Below are 21,442 nucleotides of genomic sequence, written 5' to 3' on the forward strand. Positions count from 1 at the left end.
TATATATATATATATATATATATATATATATATGATCTGGACACATGCTCGACTAGCATATGCCCGAATCACAAAACATCGAACACACATACACGAAAGCACTTAACATTGACAAGTGCTTCCGTGTATGTGTGCCTGTTTCGTAGATCGGACTACAGTGTGGGTAAGGGAAAATTCCCTTTTCCCCACTGTAGTGCAATCTCGGAGTGAGAATAATAAAGTAGGGGATGGGGGGGTGCAGGGCCCCTGAATTAATGTAGATTTTTTTTTTTTTAACTACACATACACGTACGCGCTTTTCGATCTTAAGCACTTTCTTGTATGTGTGTTCAATGTTTTGTGATTCGGACATATGCTAGTTGAGCATGTGTCCTAGACCCATATATATATATATATATGTGTGTGTGTGTGTGTGTGTGTGTGTGTATATATATATATATATATATATATATATATATATATATATATATATGAGAAGTTTATTCTGCATTTCATAATCTGTGCTTCATGGCTGTTTATGGATTTTTTAAAGAGAAAGTGCAAAGTGCTTGGAGCTATTTAGAAGTAGCATGTGTTGTTGTGGGGTTAAAGTGCATGTGTGCATGATGTATTATTTTGCTTACCTGTTGTGTGATTTAGGTGTTAAAATGACTAAATTAGAAGGTATGGAGCAAGCTCCTCCCATAATAGAAGCAAACTTCCCATTTTGTATGGTGCATAATGTTGCTCCTTTAAGCCAAACCATAGAGGTATCAGTGGATATGGTGCTTATTTTCTTTGTATGTAACCTTTCCCTTATTTGGAAATTTACCCTGAAGTGCTCAGAATGAGTAACAAACATGCATTCATGACATGTATAAAAGTCTGGTTTACAGATCTCTCCAACTACTGCTCGGTAACCAGTTCCTGCCTATAGATACTTCTACTGTAGACCTCAAGCTCCTTAGTATGAACTGCCACCTCTTCATAAATCAGCTTAATGTTTTTTTTTTTTTTTCTGTAGCCCTCATCCATTTTCATTTACTTCCTACCTTTTTTACAACAGCAACACATCAGCCCCTACATCATAAACTGTATCAGTCAGTAGAAGTACAGACTATAGGTGATTACAGTCAGAATCAGCTTGTTATGTGTATGAGATATGGATGTCAAGAAATTCTCTTCAAGCATGGATAAAAATGAAACATGAAAAGTGACTCTTGGCATCACTGCCAAGAATATATAACAGTGTATTATGTCTGTGTCGTTGATCATAGCCAGTTTATTATATATCATATAACATGGTTGCCAAGGGCTTCATCTTGAGAGTAGAGTGAAGCGAAGCTCAATAGATGAATCTCAACATCCATAACAAGAATGGACAATAAATAGTTATGATTAGGCAGCCCTGACCACAGTTTTTTGTTTTGCAGGGAAATTTATCTGCTCCATATACTATTAATTTCATAAAAAAGTGTAACAGATACACAGACAGCAGGAAGAAGTGAAGAATCTATGTGATGAACAAACAGCTTAGAAGTTGTTACACACGTTACTCTGTCACACTTTTTTGGGACAGTGAATGACAACCTTTAAAGCTGCAAAAATGCTTCAACTTCTGTTACGTCATGACCTCTGTTATGCTCTAGTGAGAGCAGTGAGGCACTAAGAGGTATGTAAAATGTTGTTAAGCACCTTTCTTACCTCAGAATGTTTTTTTAACAAATTTGTCTTTGTCCTGAATTTGGAGCATAATTGGTGTGCTCCATGTACTACAATCAGGTTATTTTTTCTACTTTCTAAAAGCACTGATAACTGCATACCAACAAAGTTTCCTCACTTGTCTGCACCATGTCAGACCAGATCTCGCTAGTTGTCTTTAGCATACTGATGTGTGTGTGTGTGTGTGTGTGTGTGTGTGTGTGTGTGTGTGTGTGTGTGTGTGTGTGTGAGAGAGAGAGAGAGAGAGAGAGAGAGAGACTGCAAGGTCATCAATTGTAAAACAGTCAGTCCTTGATTTAAAATACTGGTGGCTACAATTGGATGCAAGGAGTGATCAGGGAAGACTCTAAGTTCATCCAGACTAAGTTGAAGACCTGGAAGTTGATTGGAGCAAAACAAAGAAGTTCAATGAAATACTCATAGCCCTTGCAGCTCAGGAAGGAAATAAAACACGTAGAGTAGAAGACAAATGGCAGCATCTTAAAAAATCATGCATGAAGATGACAGAAAAAATCTGTAGCTAAGCCAAGTATAGAAATAAGGTACTTAAGTAGAGCTGTTGGAGGAATGCAAGATAGAGGAAACTGACCAGACTAAGGATGAATACTGATTAGCTAACAAAAATGCTAAGAGGGCAGCTGCAATGGAAAAGGACAAGGCATCAGAGGAGCATACCAGCTTCTGGAAAGTGACACTGTATATGGAACAAAGAAGGTCTGTCAGATTGGATGACAGTGACAGAAAGACAGACAATAGTTGACAAACACAATTAAAAAAGGATGCCAGCAACAGTTGGCTCACCAGTCCAGATAGCATCGAGGGAAGGAGTAAGGATTACTTCAAAATACTGCTGAAGAAATCTCCCCAACAGCTGTATTGTTGCATGCACGGTCTATGTTGAAAGAGGAAGGAGAACTCACCTTAAAAGAGGTACAAACTGCACTAAGAAAAATGAAGTCAGGGAAAGTAATAGGGTCAGATGAAGTCACACCATATATGATCAAGATGTTGGGTGCATTAGGGAGAAATGACTAGTGAAGTATAGAGACAGGCATATCTCACTTGACTTGCGCATAGGCATTCAAGTGCCAGTGAACAAGAACAAAGGGATATTCACAAGTGTGTAAAGAGGTATTAAATTCATGTTACACTGCAATTGGAAGTGTTGGAGAGAGTGCTTGACAAGCAGATACAGAGAAAATAAGATGGGAGGAGATATATCTAATGTTTGTAGTGAGACAGATAGTGGGGAAATAAGCTGAAGATAAGGAAAAAGTCCAACTGGGCATTTCTTGACATGGAAAAAGCATATGACACGGTCCTAAGAAAGCTGATTTTGGTCAGTCCTGAGATGGTATGAAGTCCAATAAATATTGGTAAAATTCAGAGTAGGATATGTGTAGGGATACAGTGACACAAATATATATAAAAGAGTTCCCAGGGGAGTGGGTATGCCTCAGGGTTCAGCTCTGAGCTCAGTCTTGTTCATACTAGTGATGGATTACTCTGGCAAAGAGGTAATAGAGGAAACAGCAACAAAGCTGTTGTATGCAGATGATATAGCACTGTAAGCAGACTCTGAACAGGAACTTCAGCAAACTAAAGTAGATGGGAATATAAAACTGAAGGCACATGGGATAAAAATGAACACAGACAAGAAAACTTCAGGTCATGGCAGCAAATGGTGAGATCCAAAGAAGTTGGAAATTGAAATGGAAAGGGAAACAGCAGAACCAGTTAACAGTTCCAAGTATCTGGAAAATATACTTAAGGAGAAGAGAAATCCGAAAGAGAAGGTCAAAGCTAGAATAAGAAGTGCTGCAGAGAGTAGGCACAGATTGTCAGGGGCGGTGTGCAACAAGAGTGTTAAAGAATTTGAAAAGAAAGGTGTACAAAACAGTGGTATGACCATCACTTATGTATTGCAGGAAACCCTAAGCAGTCAAGGTAACAGCATCCAAGGAAACTTGAGGTGATAGAGATGAAGTGCCTGAAACACACAGTAGGATGCACACTGTGGGAGAAGTGAAGAAATTAAGACATCACAGCTGAAGCCAAAGTAGCCCCAGTTGCAGAGAAGGTTGAGGAGAACAGACTGTGGTGGTTCATGTATGGAAAAGCAGAAGTCTATTTAATGAAGGAGATCAGGGAAAGACAATAAGAAGGCAAGCATAGATTCCAGTTTTTGTTTCCAGCATTAGGGAAAAAAATCTAAAATAATTAGGGATAAAGCCCCCAGATAAGGGACACTTTTTAAATACTGATAGTATTAGCAAAGCATAACTCAAAAAAATCCAGTTTAGAAGGGATGGAGCAAAACTTTAATAAAAAGTACAGTTGTGTAAAATCTTACCATAACGGTTGATGTCCTTCTCTTCACTATAGCAGTATTCTTGAAGGAAGGGATGTCCTGTCCCAACAGCCCATCGCTTGGTCAGTATGATAAAGCTTGAAAAAGATATTGTTTTCTCCATACATCACATTTATGCTCCTCATACAGATAGTAGGGCATAAAAGGGACATATGGATGCAACTACCCAGAAGAACAATCATCATAGGGCAAAGGAGTCCATGCACATCCAGAAGAAAAAATGTAGAATAAATGAGATGTTGGATGGAGAGAGAAAATACTGCAACAGTGAAAAGAAGGATGTCTGCTGTTATGGCAAGATGTTACACAACTGTTCTTTGTTCTTCTATATTACTGTTGCAGTATTCTTGAAGGAAGGATAAGTAAAAAAGCTCAAAAAACAGAATGGAAGGTGGAAGGCTGAGAAGAGCTCTCAACAAACCCACATAAAATGGTTTCAGCAAAACCTGCTCTTGCCCTAGAAACAATATCCAACTTATAATGCTTAGGAAAGGTACACACTGAAGACCAAGTAGCAACTTCAAGGATGGAAATGATGTCCAGTGCCTTGAAGCATGCACCAGAAATGGCAACAGCCCTAATAGAATTAGCTCTAACAGAAGCAGATACAGACTTGCCATGAAAAGAATAACAAAAAAGAAATTGCCTTAGAAATCCAAGAGGAGATGTTTTGCTTAGAAACAGTCAAACCCAAAGACCTGGGATGAAAGCATACAAAAAGCTGATCCGACTTATGAATAGTCCTAGTTTTATCCAAATTATACCTGAGCTGTCTGTGTAAATTCAAGGTATGCAGGACCGTCTCATTAGCAGACTGAGGAAAAGGGAAAAAGGAAATGAGTTCTACCAACTGATTTAAGGACAACTCATTGACCACCTTGGGCATAAAAGAAGGATTAGTACGAAGGAACACCCTGTCCCTGTGAAAAAACAAAAAATGAGGAATGACCATAAGAGCCTGGACCTCAGAAACCCTTCAAGCAGAAGTAAGAGCCAACAACAAAACAGTCTTCAGGTACAATGTTGCAAAGAAACAGAAACTGCAGGCTCAAAAGACTCAAAAGGAGCCTCAGCAATTTTTTTCCAAAACAAAATTAAGGTCCCAAACAGGAGGAACATTTTTTCTTGGGAACCTAATATACTGGGTGCCTTTAAGAAATTGTTTGACCTCAAAATGAGAAGTCAAAGGAGGAGTCCAGGGCAGACAAGCAGAAAAGGCTGACACATGGGCCTTCACAGAAGAATGGGCCAAGCCAGACTGGAGCAACTCACACAAACAAGAGAAGACTAGATGACCCTCACTGAAAAAGGGTCCTTGTCATAAGCATGGTACCAGACTCAAAATCTCTTCCATTTGGGCATATAAAATTTTCTGGCCGAGGGTTTTCTTGCCTCCTGCAGACCTCTGTGTACATCCTCAAAAAAGAGGTGCTGGAAAGGTATCAAAACCTTATCATCCACAATGTCAGTTGCAGAGTAGACATGGTACCAGACTCAAAATCTCTTCCATTTGGGCATATCAAATTTTCTGGCTGAGGGTTTCCTTGCTTCCTGCAGAACTCTGTGTACATCCTCAAAAAAGAGGTGCTAGAAAGGTTTCAAAACCGTATCATCCACAATGTCAGTTGCAGAGTGGACAAGTGGGGATGGATGAGAGACCCATGCCCATTGTCCTGTGTGAGGAGATCCAACCAGTGAGGTAGCTTGTGATGCTTGCCCCTGGCCAGATGTATTAAGAGGGGGGACCAGTGCTGTCATGACCAAAAGGGAGTCACTAGCAAGATTGTTGGGGTATCTAGCTGAATCTTCTGCAGGACTCTTGAAAGAAGAGAAAGGAGGAAAGCATAAAGAAACCTCTCCTTCCATGGAAAGGATAGGGAATCCATTTTCCAGGCCAAATGGCATTGCACTCTAGAACAGAAGATAGGAAGCTGCCTGTTTAGAGAAGAGGCAAAAAGATCTATCTGAGGAATACCCTACTGATGGACAATGTCCAGGAACACATCTACCTGAGGAATACCCCACCAATGGACAATGTCCAGGAGCATATCTCTGCGAAGCATCCATTTGTGACTGATGGACAATGTCCAGGAACACATCTCTGTGAAACATCCATTCGAGAGCCTATGTTTTGGACATGCTCAGAGAGTCTGCCACAAGATTGTGCTCTGAAATAATGTATACTGCGTGAAGAGTTAACTCATAACTGAGAGCCACCTCCCAAGTCTGAAACACCATCCAGCAGAGGAGGTAAGATTTCATGCCCCCTGCTTGTTGACATATTATATCACTGTAGTGTTGTCTGTGTACACCTTCAAGAGGCCTAGAGAGAACATGGGGTGAAAATTCTGAAGGACCAGAATCAGAGCCTTCATCTTTTTGATGCTGATATGGTCTCATTTCTGTTGGAGAAGCCAAAGACCCTGAACTTTCAAGTGACCAAGAGCTGCCCCCCCCCCCCCATGTCTGAGGCATCAGTGAACAGCTCTTGAGAAGTGACTGGAAGATGAATGGGCCGGCTTGAGTTTTGAATGAACTGTTGAATCCACCACTCAAATTCCTTCTTGAGACAGGAAAAGAGAGGTACATTGGAAATCAGAAGGTGATGATGCTGTAGCAAAACCAACTTGAGGTACCACTGCAGCTTTTGCATATGCAGTCTGGCAAGAAGAAGCATCAAAATAGAAGAGGCCATGAATCCCAGGGCCCAAAGAAACTCCCTGGCTGGTATGGTAGTCAGAGAAAATAGAAACTGAAAGAAGGCTGTTGACAACAATACCTTTGGAGGTGGGAGAGAGGCCAACAATGGCACCGTCTGAATCCTTCAAGCCAGATAACCATGATCCTGAGATGGAGTCAGGGCAGACTTTGTGAAGTTGATAGTAAACCTGAGACTTTGTAGAAGAGAGATGGTGAACTACAGATCCTGCAACAGTCAATTGGGAGAAGGTGCCTGAAGCAACACGTCATCTACATAAGGAAAAACCTGAATGCCCTGGAGCCTGACGAAGGCAATCACAGGAGCTAGGCATTTGGTATGAATACCCTTGGAGAATTAGAGAGGCCAAAGGGCAAAGCATGGAAGTGAAAATGAGAGGAGGACACAGAGAAACATAAAAACTTACTGTAGAGGGGATGAATAGAAATATGAAGGTAAGCAACTTTCAGATCCAAGGACAAAAGAAAAAAAGGGATCATGAGAAAGGTGTTGAGCTGAGAGAGAGATCCAAAATAGGTTTCCATGTGCCCTCTTTTGAGGAACCAGGAACATCCTGGAATAAAAATCCCATCCTATTTGTGAAGGGGGACAGGTTGTATGATCCTTTGGTTCAACAGGAACCCCAGAACCTCCAGGAAATGAGGAAGTTGCTCTAGAAGAGGTTGGGGAATCCCAAAAAAAGGAGGCAGAGATCTCCATACTATGAAGCAACCCTGATGGATGATGGTTAGAACCCAATAATCTGAAATGATGAGACACCAATTTGGAATACAAAGGGAGAGTCAAAGGGACAAAGGAACCTGGTCTAAAGGCAGGGGGGTGAATTGTCAAAGAGAAGCAGGCTTATCAGAGAAAGGAGGTTTCTGGGCCACAGACATCTGAGAAGCCTTAGCAGAGGGGGCCTGCCTTCCACCCTTCCTGCCCTTAGAGACCTGGTGGAGTTGCCTGTGAACAAAGGCAGATCTAAAAGGATAAGTCCTCTGGAACTTAGGGATAGGAGAGACAAAAATATGTTTAAGGTCTTGCAAGGTTTTGCCTTTCTCTTGAAGAGACTTAAACAAGTCAGCAACAGTTCCAAGAAGATGAGTATTATCCAAAGGAGCATTCAACAACTTGGCCTTAATGTCCCCAAGAAGAGACTGGAGATAAAGCCAAGAATAACACCTCATGACAGATCTAAAAGCTGCAGCCCTAGAAAAGGCATCAGCAGCATCATAGCTATACTTAATAGAGTGGTGAGCCACTTGAGAACCACAATGTAAAAAAGATAAGGCAGAGGATTTGCCATCAGAATCAGTGAGGGCAGAGATAACCTGACAAACCTAAGCAGCCAAGGCCAAAGCATACCTGGTCATGTGGGTATAGTAATTAATAGCTCTAAAGATCAAAGCAGAAGCAGTGTAAATGTTCTTGCCAATCCTCTCCATAGCCCTGCTATCCTTATCAGAATGCAAAAATTGGAAGAGGGCAAAACTTTAGAAGGTTTGTCAGAGGAAATGGACACCACAGCAGGATCAGCAGAAGGACACAAATAAAAATAACCAATCTTCAGGAACCTTATAGAACCTAGCAGGTTTCTTAGGAACAGGAGGCTCAGAATCAGGAGACCTGGAAGGCAGCCAACACAGGAGGAACTGCTGATGGTTTAGCAGTATCCACATGAAGCAACTCATAATATCTTCTCTGAATATCCGACACTATTGTGCCCCCAAAGGACAATTCCTTGAAAGGAGACTAAACAGACTTCTCTGCATCAGAACCATGTCAAAAGTGAAGGCATCTGTGAAGAATAGGACAAAGACCCCTCACCATACAGGGAAGCCTCATCTAAGGAATCTGATTCCCTAAACCATTTAGAAGAGGTAGAGGTCCAAGGAGAAGCAGGCACTGAAACCCCTTGAGGAGCCTTTAGGGCACATAATGCAGGGAACAAGCCCTGAGTAAACTCTTGCCATTCTTTTTTCAGGATCATTAGGACAAGGAGAAACATGCTTCAGTTTTTCTCTTTTCTTAGAAGGGACATCAACCCTAAAAAACACCAGAGATTCCGACCCTTGGCAAGATTCAAGAAGAGATCCTGGAACTTCCTCCCTGACCAATATCTGCGGAATCCCTTTAGGACCCCCTGAGATAATCAACTGTGATTCCCCCTCCACATCCAGAGCAGAGACACATGCAAAACCTCAGAGGATTGCTAAAAGACGAATTCATTCTGGCCTCCAGTGGGGTCATGGCACAGGAATCCAACAGAAACACAGAATAACCTACAGAGCTTCTAAGTGCTTCAAGAGGGACATCCAGTGGAGGCTGGACAGCTAAAGAATCTGGCCTAGACTTCTTGGCCTTCTTCTTAACAAGTGGGAGCATCCCAGGGTTAAAGGATTCTGCCATGGTACCCTAGCATACCTCTCAACTTCTTAGAGCAAGAAATCTGGACAAAGCCACAAATAATGGGAGACAAAGGCCTCAAAATAGGGACAGTTTTTACTTAGAAAGTTGATAGACTAACAGGTTTTGCATTAGCTTGAATTTTCTGAAGGATATGAAGTCTGAAACTCAATCATCTGCAATTATTTTCTGACTTCGGTCCTCAATGATTTGCCAGTAATTTGCCAGAAAAAAATTTTATGAGAAATAAACCAAAAATAAGATGCAAAAATCTGGACTTTCCATGAAAACCTAGACAGTTCAGAGGTATTTACCCTAGGCTAACTGTCTAAGCCATTGGTTTTCAAGATAAATGGCCAGGGAAGACAAATGGCTTCTGAGTGCCTTAGGCACAAATGCCTTACAGATACTACAAGAGGTATGGTCGTAGGAAGTGCCAAAACAAAAACAATATTGTTTGTGACAATCCTTACGGGGAATATGCCGGCTTTGTTGAAGTGTATTAACCCACTGGCCATTTCATGCAGGAATGGGCATGGCCTGGGTGAGTGACAAGCAGAAAGCCGGTGATGCAATATGCAAATATTGCATGATTGGCATGGCATGCAGATTTGCTAGTGACATCATGCATACATTGCCATTGCTTTGTGATTATCATATTTGAGGTCAAAGGCCAGTCATCCTTTCAGAAATACACTATTGTATTCTCCGTAAACAGAAAATCAAAAAAGCTAAATAAATAGAAGTAATACGCTGGCTTTCTGTTGGCCAAAGAAATGCATTTTAATTCAGATACATATAATTTCCAACACTTATCAAAATTATTACACTTCCATTTATGTCTAGCATTTATCAGCATTTTTATACTTCCATTTACGTCCACTATATGTCAATTTAGTTTGTTGGGATAAGGCCACTTGTCATTCGTTCTGAAATTTTCCATAATTATACAGTATCAAATAAATCCATATACATGAAATTTCACTCTTCTGAAAGGGAATTACTAATCAGTGTGCTCAAATACAGTGTGGATAATTTTTAATTGAGTACTGTGTGAAATGCAGAATAACTCCCCAAGGACCTGCCAGTTATACAGTGTTTTCTTTTTCCTCTGCACATACATTATAATGGACCCCAATTAAGCAGTAAAATGCAGAAGTTCCTCTACTTTAATAAGGTTTTCATTGCATCTCATTCAGCTAGTGGTATTGGTTGTGAGTGTCCTGTTCCTGTGTGCTTTTTTAATTTTTCACATCTTGGGAAATGGGTTTGGTTGTATTATGCATTACAAGAGATATTAAATACAGATCACTAAAGAAATGATTCTCCAGTGCCTCATCTTTGCTCATTTCTGGTGACTGACGTGCTGCTTCAGGTAAGTGAACTGCTGACAACTGATTAAGTTTGTTCAGTAATTAATGTAAGGGAGTGATGTTTGTACTACACAATTTCATTTCACATTGCCATGTACATTTCTAGCTGCAAAGTGTACTGTTTTAAGTCAACGAGGGACTTCTGTCATTTAAGTGTTTCATGACTTTCTTTCAAAGGCATTCTTTGAATTAGCAGTGGCTCCACATGCCCACAGTATTACCCGTTCAGAGCTGAAAAATGTACCGTGCTGGTAGGGGACTAAGTGTTTCTGTTGCTTTTAATGAATTTTTTTTAATTATTAATGAATGCCTTTGAATTATCGGTGGATAATAAGTGGTTCATAAGTAAAAATTTAACTGTGTTGCTAAGGGGCTGTAATGGCTTTAATCCATTAACGTGATGTCAGGGTTTTCCAAGACTTGCTTTTAATGAATGTCTTGCATTTATTAATTAATTTCTTGAATTATCACTGGCTCAGTATAACTGCAGTTTGTAGTTACTTATGGAACTTAAATTTTCAGTCACTAAACATGTCCGCAGTATGTGCTTGCTGATCACACTGAATATTCATGCGGACAATAAACAGAAGAAAATGTTTATTCATGAATGTTTTATGATGTTAGTGTGATCCTGTGTGTTAGGCAGGGTTTGGACATGGCTTGCTACTGTGCATCTGGTGGATTAATACACTTCAACAAAGCCAATCTGCCTCCCACACTGACATTTTGCCCCATTGGATGACATGAACTCTAGGTAGTGATAAAAAAATACAAGGCCAAGAAGCAAACTTTTTTTTTTAAATAAAAGAAAAAATAACCACAACGAGACACTTATCTTATGTTTTAAAAGATCAGGACAGCAATTAAATGTGAAAACCAACTGGAAACAACAGCATTCAAACTGGTGGCAAAAGATGTTCTGGGTAGTTGTGTCTGTACATCCCTTTTATGGCCTACATTCTGTACAAGGAGCATAAATGCAGTGGAGCAAACAATATCCTTTTCAATATTTATCATACTGGACGAATGACAGGCTGCCTGGGATGGGACATGCCTTCCTTCAAGAATACTGTAACAGTGATACAGAAGGATGCTAAATGGATAGAAGAAGTTAAAGAAAGAATAAGACGTTTAAAAGTACAGGATATGAAATGAGATGAAGTAACAGCCAGAGAGATTGAAATAAAATTAAGAAAAGCCTCTGATTGGAAAAACCCAGGCCCAGATGTAGTACCTAACTTTTGGCTTAAAGTATTAACATCTTTGCACAAAGATTTAGCCATGAGTAAGAAATATTTATATGCGTACCCCAAACAGACACCATCCTGGCCAATAACAGGAAAAACAATGCTCCTACTTAAAAGCGAACCTGCAAGCTACCATAAACATTATAGACCAATAACTTGCCTTCTGACGACGTAAAAACTATACACAGGAATTGATGCTGACAGAGTTTATAGTCATTTAGAAGAAAACTCAATTATGGCAGTAGAACAAAAGGGCAAAGAAAGAAAGTCATATGGAACAAAGGATCATTTGTTGTTAAATAAAGTCATAGTGGAGAACTGCAAAAAGGGGAAAAATCTAAGTATGGCATGGATTGACTACAAAAAAGCATTTGATAGTATCCCACCTTCATGGATAAAAGAGTGGTTAAAAATGTATAAGATACATCCTACACTGATTGACTACATTACAGTGACCGTGAAACAGTGGCAGACCACTTTACAATTAAGCCATGATAAAGGACAAATTATTATCCCAGGGATAACAATTCAAAGGGGGGTATTCCAGGGTGACTCTCTGTCACCGCTGCTATTCTGCCTTACCCTTAACCCATTAAGCTGTCTGCTTAACAGCTTAGGCTATGGCTATAATTTGGCTCCTAGAAAACAACAAAGTCTAAAGACTTCTCATCTTCTCTTTGTCATTGATTTAAAACTGTATAGCTCATCAGATGAGGAACTGAAAGCACAGCTGCAGGTTGTCAAAACTTTTTCAGATGATATAAGAATGCCATTTGGTTTTGATAAATGTGCAAAAGCAACCTTTAAAGCAGAAAAACTGCAGCACCAGGAAAACAGTTTGGGACAAGAATGTGATATAAAAGAACTTGAACAAGAGGGAGTGTATAAATATTTGGGAATTGATGAGGAATCAGCAATAAAACATGAACAAATGCAAATAAAACTTAGTAAGGAATATTTCAGAATACTTAAATTAATCCTGAAGACAGCATTGACATCCAGGAACAAAATCCAAGCTATTAACCAATTTGCTGTTCCTGTCCTAATTTACAGTTTTGAAGTGATTGACTGGCCCCAAAACGTGCTGGATAGATTAGATAGGAAAACGAGAAGGATGCTTCATGCTCACCAAATGATTTATAAAAATCAGTGTATACCAAGATTATATATTCCCCGATGGACTTCCTTGAAACTGATAACATGTATAGATCTGCAGTCATGGGACACCACACATATCTGCTGTCTTCACAAGACCCAAATGTAGTGAATGTTTTCAAACATGATGAGTATAAATTCAAGATGACGTCTCTGCTTAATCTAGAAGCATATCTGCGTCAAGCAGGAATGGAAATCAAACCAGAAGTAGATAAAAATCAGGCAGCAACTAAATGTGCCAAAAAACAAAAGAATGAATATAAGGTGACAAGATGAAAAGGCAAGAAATGTGGAAAATGCATAAATATAGTTGCAAGTATAGAAAATTTCTAGAAGAACCTCATGTTGTTCAGGAATGAATGCAGGAATGGTTAAGGAGAGGCGAATTCAAACCAAGAGATGAAATGTTAATATTGATGGCACAAGATAGTGGGCTACATACACGTTGGTTTACAAAGTCCATTTAACATGTGGGAGAAGACAAATGTATGTTTTGCAAAACAGAATTGGAAACAGTTGCCCACTTCGTTGCTGGTTGTGACATACTAAAGGTAGAAGGGCTACATACTGAAAGACATAATAATGTGGCGAGACTGTTGCAACTGGGGATTGTGCAAACATTATGGCATTGAAGTGCCTGAAAAACACTGGGGGCATGAGCCACAAAGCATCGTACAAAATGATGAAGTCTACATCACATGGGATCACCCATTACAAACAGTTCAAAAGATAGACGCTAGAAAACCAGATGTAGTGGTCCAGGAAAAGAAGACAAAAGTAGCATTGATCATTGAAATCACCACACCCAGTGACTACAGTGTCCTGCATACAGAGAGACGCAAAGTTATCAAAATATCAGGACTTGGAAGCAGAAACGAGAACAATGTGGAAGAAAGATACCCAGATAGTTCCAATAGTAGTAGGAGCAATAGGTCTTACAAAAAAGCATCTACAATCGTATTTAGATATGTTATCGTACATGTAACTCTATACGAATTGCAGAAGGAGTCATTACTGGGCACACTGTGGGTGCTGCGAAGAGCACTTCCGGCTAACATCAAAGAGTGAAACAATACTAATTTCATGAACTTTAATTAGGATTACCACCTGTCCCACTTTGCCGAGGGACAGTCCCTCTTTGGGCAGTTGTGTCCTGCAAAGAAATCAAAAAAATGGCATATGTCCTGAGATTTTAGGACAAACATATTTCCTATATTTTATGTAATAGTTGCATAAAATAGTTATTCTGTATCTGAAACACCTACATTTATTATTTATTTATTTAACATTTGTTGACCGGGCTAGTCTATCTGGATATATATCCAAAGTCCATTTTCAGTAGAAGCCCGGGGAGAAAAGCTCCAAAAAATGACAAACGATTTAATACAAATCAAAGTTAGAGGGCACTTGTGATGATGAAAAAAATCCAAAATTGTTTGATTATGTTAACAATAACAGATAAAATAATTAGAATACAACAACAGTTAAATTCACAATAAAAAATCTATGTTATAAGAAACCGAATAAGCAACTAAAATGCTACAAAATAAGCTTTTATTTATGCAAAAAAGTGAAGTTTTGTCCTTTGTACTGGCTGTGAGTATGTTTTGCCCTCCAAAATCTGAGTTTGTACCAAAACTGTCCCACTTTGGGCATTTGTAAAGGTGGCAACCCTAACTTTAATCGTACTTTGACTTAGGAATGGGGTCCTTTCCACTCACGGTATTAGAAACCCAACAGATTTGGAGAAATTAAAAAGGAAGGATATCATTAGTGATATACATATAAAGCAGGGACAGTTGTAAGATATGAAAGCAAGAAGAGCCAGGCGTTCCAACTAATAGAGGGTTGGATTTTAAGAGAAGACCAGGTGGGTATGATAGTCAAAGAAGGTAGGAGAGCGACACTAAATTAAGGGAGGTGAAGAAAGTTGACACCACAACCCTACGTAAAAAGAGCTGGGTTATGTTGATGATGATGATATTAATATGACTGCTCAAAATGTTATTGTAATGTGATGCTGTCACATTATACCGGTAGCTCTATCCGATAAAGACCACTTGCCGAAGTTGCCGCTAAAGGAAGATTACCATTTGAATGTCCCTAGTACTCTTGCCATGAAGCACAGACGTAGTTTAATAAATAACAGTTGAATAATTGTAGACGTTTGCTAATGTTACCCGCATTTAATTTTGGGTTGGCGGTTAAAATACTATAAAGAAATAAAAGTACGGCGCACTAAGTCTGCTAAAGGTACCATGGTCTGGAGTTAGCGTAAAATACTATAAGTACAAGGCACTTTTCAACGTTTGAGCGCCTTTGATCGGAGACGTAGTTGTATCAGTGATGTGAATACATGAAGTGCTGAATGAGGTAAGTCACTTGATTCTCCTAACAGTCATCAGGAGTAGTAATAATAGCAATAATAATAACACTGACTACGGGTTTACAGTGTAGAAATCACGTACCGCTGCAGCTCATCAGCGAATGAAGTTTGACTCTAGAGCGACACCATAGTTTGAAGTTTGTTTTCTCCTTAGTTACGGGGACTGTGGTGTGTTGCCAGGAAAGATTGGTAAGTCACAGATATTCTCATTTGTACATAATTTCAGAATGCTTCTATCGAGTTTTTCCCTTTTGTTTCTTTTCTTGAGTTTTGAATTTAGTGCTGACAGTGTTTTTTTTCTGAGTCTTCGGGTCAAGAAACTATTGAGCAATTCTGAAATCTTAACTGTGTATAGAACCAAACTTACCTAACAAACTACTTGTTATGGAAATTGGTATCGACATTTAAAGCAGATAGTTAGTCCAAAGAATATTCAGTATTAAGTGTGTATGTATGTATTAGTGTCAACTACACGGTATCCTGGAATATAATTATTCAAGATCCCATGTTCTGTTAGCTGACACTGTGCCGCATTTTGTTTCCTTTTCATATACACTGAAAGCTCTGCTTTATGGTTAAAATTTCACAGTTCATGTTTTTGTAGTAACCCAGTGCTTTTAATGATGATGATGATAATGCACTGTCATTATCTACACCAAGAAAACATTTAGGCGTGTCCTTTGTGCAGTGCTAATAATAATAATAATAATAATAATAATAATAATAATAATCTTTCAGCAGCTACCACAAGAAAGTATTTTAGCTTTATACTATGTGCAGTGCTTGTAAAAGTCTGTACAATAAAATCCTCCAAGGCCAGCTTTGAGAGAAAAATTGCACAGGACACCAAAGACAATCATAAGCCTTTTTTCAGTTATGTTAGGAACCTGGGATGCAACTCCCAGACTTGTTCTGAGTTGATTCTAAATGACAAAAAATACACTGAACCCACAGACATCACCAATATCCTGGCAGACAGGTTCAGTGCGAACTTCTCCACCCCCCCCCCCCAAAAGAGCAAGTATCTATCCCGGCAGAGGGCTGCCTCCCAAACATCTCTGATGCTCAGGTGAAGGCTGCCCTCTCCATAGCAAAAAACACTGCTTCCATGGGACCAGATGGCATCCCAGGCTGCGTCCTACATGAACTCCAAGAGGAACTAATCCCTCAAATAAAACAGCTATACAATCTCAGCCTCACTACAGGATATGTGCCCACAGAATGGCGTACAGCAGCAATGGTCCCACTCCACAAAGGTGGAGCCTCTACGGACCCTGGAAACTATCGCCCCATAAGCCTGACTAGCTTAGTCTGCAAGGCTATGGAGAAGATCATCATGGCGCTCATAAGCAAAGACATTGGGGACCTACAGACACTAGATCCTACCCAGTTCGGCTTTGTCGAGGGCAGATCCTGCCTTTTGAACCTGGTTGACTTCTTCGAAACAGTCACCAAAGCCATAGATGAAGGGAAGGTAGTCCACACAGCCTATCTGGACCTTGCAAAGGCATTTGACACAATACCCCACTCGGGCATCATAGATAAGCTATCCAGCTTAAATATAAACCCCTATGTCACAAGATGGGTTGCAAACTGGCTCAAAGACAGAACCCACAGAGTGAGAGTTGCCGGAGCCATGTCAGACTCGAAACCGGTCACAAGTGGCATCCCACAGGGTTCTGTCCTGGGACCACTCTTGTTTGGTATATACTTTTCCGAGGTCCAGGCAAACGTGGGAGGACTATGGCTCACCAAGTTCGCAGACGACTGCAAACTGGGCGCCATAATCGACTCTCCAGCTGACACAAACATCCTTCAGAAAGGTCTCACAGAGACAGATAACTGGTGCCAGTGCCATGGTTTAAAGCTAAATGCCAAAAAATGTATAGACATACCCTTTGGCAAAAACAATGTGCCCACAAATTACCACATTGGTGGAAACCCATTAAGTACAGAGAAAGTTATTAGGGACCTGGGGACCCAAGTTGATAGCAATCTCTCCTTTGAAAACCGCATTGCCAAAGTGGTTAGAAAGACCTTCGACATAGCCCACCTCATCACAAAGGGTTTCACATCTAGATCAAGAGAGGTAATCATGCCCCTTTATTCATCCCTCATCAGGCCCATCATAGAATACAATGCCCCTTTTGGGATATACCTTACCCGACACCTGCAGCAATTAGAAAGACCCCAAAAGTATCTCACCAAGAGGATCAAGGGTCTCAAACAGATGCCATATGCTGCTCGTTTAAAAAAACTCCAGCTCTACTCAGTTGCATACCGCCTACTTCGAGGCGATCTATGCCTGACATACAAAGCTATGTCAAATCCAGAATTAATGGACATGCTCCACCTCAGTAAATCTAAATCCCTTAGAGCCAAACCAGCACAGAAATAAATAGAACTTGCTGGGGGGACAGGTTCATAACCCAGAGGCTCCCTTCACTCTGGAATGGAATTCCAGTTCATGTGAGGCAGAGCACCTCACTGAATCTCTTCAAGAAGAATCTTGATAGGTGGATGGGGGATCGTAGGTTTGTCCCAGGGATTACTCCCGTGTCACTATTAGACAGAGGCACAGTAAACTAAACCTTAAAAAGGGCACAGTATACTCAAATCAAGGGGTGGCGTAAGCCATACAGAATCGGGCTAGGCTTATAATTGCCCCAGGGCAGATAGCCTAGTATGAACCTATGAACCTACAAGTAAGCTTCTCGTCAACTTGCTGCATTATTTCTGTACCATAATTTGCTCGTTGTCTCCGATTTTATATTGTTGCCTGGTTAGTTATGTTTGCACCTTGGATTTTGAAAGCTGTCCTACAATAAAAATCTGACGGATTCTTAACTTTTGTATTTATGTGACATTGTAGTGGGAGTCTGGGACTGGGTATTAGGATCACCAGCTGTTGTACACCGGAAATACTTAACTTGGTATAATTTACAAGATTGCAACTAAAGACAAAGTACTCAGAACTCCCATCTATACCTCTGAACTGTCCAGATTTTCGCAGAATGTCCAGATTTTTGGCTCATAAATTTGGTCCGTTCTTCATAAAATTTCTGATTTTCTTGCAAATTACTGAGGATTGACAGCACTAAGTAATGCCATGTGTGTTGAGTTTCAGACTCCATATCTATGAGGAACTGAAAGCACAGCTGCAGTTGTCAAAACGCTTTCAGATGATATTGGAATGTCATTTGGTCTTGATAAATGTGCAAAAGCAACCTTTAAAAAAGGAAAATTGAAGCACCAGGAAAACATCAGTTTGGGACAAGAATGTGATATAAAAGAACTTGAGCAAGAGGGGTGTGTATAAATATTGGGAATTGATGAAGGATCAACAATAAAACATGAACAAATGTGAATAAAGCTTAGTAAGGAATACTTTAGAAGACTTAAATTAATCCTGAAAACAGCATTGACAACTAGGAATAAGATCCAAGCTATAAATCAATTTGCTCTTCCTGTCCTAACTTACAGTTTTGGACTGATTGACTGGCCCCAAAAAGTGTTGGATAGATTGGATATTAAAACAAGAAGGATGCTTCATGCTCATCAAATGATTTATAAAAATCACTGTATACCAAGATTATATATTCCCCGTTCTGAAGGAGGGATGGACCTCCTTGAAATTGATTACATGTATAGATCTGCAATCGTGGGACTCCACACATATTTACTGACCTCACAAGAGCCAAATGTGGTAAAAGTTTTGAAACATGAGGAGAATAAATCTAAGATGACATCTCTGCTTAATTTAGCAGAAGCATATCGAAGTCAAGCAGGAATGGAAATCAAACCAGAAGTGGATAAAAACCAGGCAGCAACTAAATGTGCTAAAAAACAAAAGAAAGAATATAAGGTGAAGGACCAGATGAGAAGGCAAGAAATGTGGAAAAAACATAAATATAGTTGCAAGTATAGAAAACTTCTGGAAGAGCCTCATGTTGATCAAGAATGAACACGGGAATGGTTAAGGAGAAGTGAATTTACATCAAGAAGTGAAAGGTTAATATCGGCAGCCCAAGATAGTGGGCTACACTAAACACGCTGGTTTATTAAGTCCATTGAACATGTGGGAGAAACAGACATATGTAGGTTTTGTGGAACCGAATTGGAAACAGTCACACACCTTATTGCTGGTTGTGACACTCTAATGGCAGAGGGACTGTATACTGAAAGGCATAATAATGTGACGAGATTGTTACACTGGAAATTGTGCAAACATTATGGTATCGAAGTGGCTGAAAAACACTGGAAACATGAGCCACAGAGAATCATAGAAAATGATGAAGTTTACATTACATGGGATCACCCAATACCAACAGTCCAAAAGATAAATGCTGGAAAACCGGATATAGTGGTCCAAGAAAAGAAGACAAAAGTAGCATTGATCATTGAAATTGCCACACCTACTGACTACAGTGTCTTGCGTACAGAGAGACACAAAGTCATAAAATACCTCGATCTGCAGGCAGAAACAAGAGCCATATGGAAGAAAGGGGTCTACTTTGTATAACCGAACTTCCGATTCACCGACACACAATTTACCGACCCCAAACAACCAAAAACACACAACACCGACAAACACCAACAACTCAAAAAACTGAACACCATTACACCGACACAAAAAATGTAAACTACACATTGCACACAATAACATATCCACTAACCTTAACCTAAACCCTAACCCTAACGTCCGACACTACTGCACACTTACCCAACCTGCACCCTAACCCTAACTCACTTAACCCACCCCTAAACCTCAACACCGTCACTATCGCACACTTACCCTACCTGCACCCTAACCCTAACTCACTTAACCCACCCTAAAACATTAAGCCCGTCACTATCGCACACTCACTCCACCCGCATACTAACCCTAACACACTCAACCCTTCCCTACACTACACTATGTCACTATCACACACTTACCTTACCGGAACCCTAAGTCCGACACTACCGCACACTCACCTTTCCCACACCCTAACCTAAAATCCCTCACTATCGTACACTTACCTGTCCGCTCCCCAATCCTAAATCCGTCACTATCGCACACTTACCAGATCGCACTCACACATTGCCGTTGTCGGTCTTTCGGCTGTCGGAATATCGCCTTTTCGATCACCTACCTGTTCGGTCGTTCCGTCTCGATCTTCTGGGTGTCGGTGAAGTGGTGGTTCGTTTATTCAAAGTAGACCTAGAAGAAAGATACCCAGACAGTTCCAATAGTAGTAGAAGCAACTGGTCTTATAAAAAAGAATTTACAATCATATTTAGATATGTTACCAATTCATGTAACACCATACGAATTGCAGAAGGAGTCATTACTGGGCACATTGCAGGTACTGCGAAGAGCACTTTTGGCTAACATCAAAGAGTAAAACAATACTAATTTCATGAACTTTAATTGTACTTTGACTTAGGAATGGGGTCCATTCCGGTCTTGGTATTAGAAACCCAAACGACTTGGAGAAATTAAAAAAGGGAATACTTAACTTGGTATAACCTACAAGATTGCAGCTAAAGACAAAGTACTCAGAACTCCCATCCATACCTCTTAACTGTCCAGAGTTTCACAGAATGTCCGATTTTTGGCTCATTCCGGTCTTGGTATTAGAAACCCAAACGACTTGGAGAAATTAAAAAAGGGAATACTTAACTTGGTATAACCTACAAGATTGCAGCTAAAGACAAAGTACTCAGAACTCCCATCCATACCTCTTAACTGTCCAGAGTTTCACAGAATGTCCGATTTTTGGCTCATATATTTGGTCCGTTCTTCATAAAATTTCTGTTTTTCTTGCAAATCACTGAGGATTGACAGCACTAAGTAATGCCATGTGTTTGAGTTTCAGACTCCGTATCCTTCAGAAAATGCAAGCTAGCACATGCCATATTATTTTAGTAACCTTCTAAGTTTAAAGAGTAATGTTTAAAATCTGTCTCTGTTTTTGGTTTATTGTCTTACCGCTATTTTAGACTTTGTCCAAATTTCTAGCACTAAGAGATTGAGAGGTATGCTCCCATCTTCACAGCAGTGAGGCAGCTATGAAAAAATCTTGTAATGTAAAACCAATTATTTTTATCGCTGTTTCA

General features: G+C 40.0%; 1 protein-coding gene across 1 annotated transcript in view; it reads left to right on the plus strand.

The window, feature by feature from the left end:
• The first annotated feature begins 15,477 nt into the window (after positions 1-15,477).
• Positions 15,478-21,442, plus strand: part of LOC122816190 (radial spoke head 10 homolog B-like) — a 1,099,140-nt gene continuing 1,093,175 nt past the window's right edge. Inside the window, exon 1 of the mRNA XM_044088939.1 lies at positions 15,478-15,529. The gene's annotated coding sequence lies outside the window, so the exon portion shown is untranslated. The remainder of the gene's footprint in view (positions 15,530-21,442) is intronic.

This window comes from Protopterus annectens, chromosome 12.part0 (assembly GCF_019279795.1).
Source record: "Protopterus annectens isolate FY-2018-M chromosome 12.part0, PAN1.0, whole genome shotgun sequence".
Classification (NCBI taxonomy): domain Eukaryota; kingdom Metazoa; phylum Chordata; order Ceratodontiformes; family Protopteridae; genus Protopterus; species Protopterus annectens.